Consider the following 2,325-nt stretch of genomic DNA (forward strand, 5'->3'; position numbering starts at 1 on the left):
GTCTCTGAGATCCTGCAGGTCTCCTCTGGGACTGTCGGAGCTCTTCAGGCTGCGCCGCCCCCTTGAAGTGGACAATGCGCCCCCCCCCCCCCTTTTTTCTACTTTAGTTTCCCCCAACTTCAAAATAAAAGCCGACAACGTAACTAAAAATAAAACTGCTTACACTTTAACGAATTACTGTGACTCTTTGAATTAAGTATAAAAAGTAAAAGTATGTGTCTGTATAGAGTTGTGTAATTATTTATTAATCAGCCTTAAGTTCAATTAGTAGAGTGTCAGTTTGACAGAACATTTAAATTTATTGTAGTTGAAATAGACTAAACCCATATTCCGTCTTTCACACCAAAGGGATGTGTCTTATCCACTAAGCTATCCCCCTTATTATTACATCATTTATTACAACTGTAGACATTTATAAACCTAATGTATAAATGTTACTCCGCATGCTTACCATAGACTACACAGACTGCTGGTCATACAGTACATACTTCCTTACGTTTGCACTGTCCGTTCTCTAAATCTGTCTCCTTCTCGTCTTTTTAATGTATTCACAAATACTGTAAAATGTCTGTGCAACTCCACTGTACATATTGTAATAAATAGCATAACTGGACTCATCTGTAAAAACACTATATATCTGCCCTTTTGGTTAAATGCTCATTTCATTAGCTCAGTACCCATGGCTACATTCTCCCCCCTGCAGGTCATGATGTAGATTTATCAGTTTTATGGCAACCAGTTTGTGATGATCCACAGGTTTGCCTGTGGATGTTAAAAATTTCCTGTTTGCCCACAATCTCCCAAAATCATGAGTAACACCCCAAGAATAAGGCTGTCTGTAAAAATGTTTCCAGTTTTGTTCTTTGCATATTTACATGCTTCTCAGTGCAACTAGCTCTGCTGCTTGTGCAGGATAGTTTGAAGGGAGCTGTTTTGCCAAAATTGTCTCATGCAAAATTGTAACTGCAAAACCTGCTAAATTTTTACCAGATGCTGGATCACGTGATGCTCAGTCGTCCACAAACAACTCCATGTCTGTGTTTGTAAGAGGTGTCTCTTGTAAGTCTGCCCTTGGGCAGCAGGTTTCTGCTATCACTGCAACACAATCATGCGTCTGTCTGGGGTTGGGAGGAGAATAGCAGGGTATAGAACAGTGCATCAGCCGCTGTCTGGCTTCACGCCAATCAATTCACAGCATGCGACCAACGTCATTTAGACGGTTTCTGTTAGCTACTTTATCTGTTGCAGTTATGGAGGGTGGAGATTTGGAGTTTTTAGTTAAAAAAGGTTTACTAAACTGCCCTGGATGTGCATCCCACAAATCTCCATCAACTGCAAGATGCTATCCTGTCAATATGGGCCAAACATTTCTAAAGAATGCTTTCAGCACCTTGTTGAATCAATGCCACGTTGAATTAAGGCAGTTCTGAAGGCGAAAGGGGGTCAAACACAGTATTAGTATGGTGTTCCTAATAATCCTTTAGGTGAGTGTATGTTAATGAAAAGGGCAGTGCATGCGAACGTTTTCAGATGCAAAAACAATAACATCAGCTGTAATGAGAGCGATTGGGAACTACAGTCCTACAAACAAACGTATCAGACTTATGATGGAGCGAGCTGCATGAGTGGACAGGTGATTGTGTGTGTGGCAGGAAGGGACGCAAATTTAATTCAGTGGATAACTGAATTAAATTTGAGTTCCTTCCTGCCATACACACAAATATAGTAACATTTAAACACATAAAAATAAAACAATAGGCTATTAAAATTTAAATTTTCGTCTGGGTGAATGTAAATGTAGGCTACATACACAAAAATAACTTTATATAGCCTATTGTTTTATCTTAAATGTTCCTGTGTTTTAATACACACTCATTCATCAGTTAAGTTCTGTGTGTGGGACTACAGACTTCGTTTAACGAAGAAATAAACAACCTTGTACCTTGAAATCAAGCAGCCGCTGTTTGAAAGTTACCTTAGCAACAGTAACCAAACATCGCGAGAACACGGCGCTCCACGGGATCCCGCAGCGCTCCTGTGCTTTGACAGCGCAGACAGTCCGAGAGGAGACCTGCTGATGTGAGGGAGACTGGACTGGATGTTGGTCGGTTTTCCGAGTTCGAGGAGTAGACTGGATGATTCACGGCTAGGAGGAGTTGTACGGTTTGGAGGGCGATTCAAATTACTTTGTGACTCATTAATCTTACAAGGGACAAGCATTTGATATCTCAATTGGCATCTCCTGTGAGAGTTTGTTTTGTGAGCTGAAGCAGCAGGCAGCTCCCCAACGAGGGATGGGCTATGCCGCCGAAGGGGAAAACTAGT

Source organism: Micropterus dolomieu, linkage group LG12, assembly GCF_021292245.1.
Source record: "Micropterus dolomieu isolate WLL.071019.BEF.003 ecotype Adirondacks linkage group LG12, ASM2129224v1, whole genome shotgun sequence".
Classification (NCBI taxonomy): Eukaryota; Metazoa; Chordata; class Actinopteri; order Centrarchiformes; family Centrarchidae; genus Micropterus; species Micropterus dolomieu.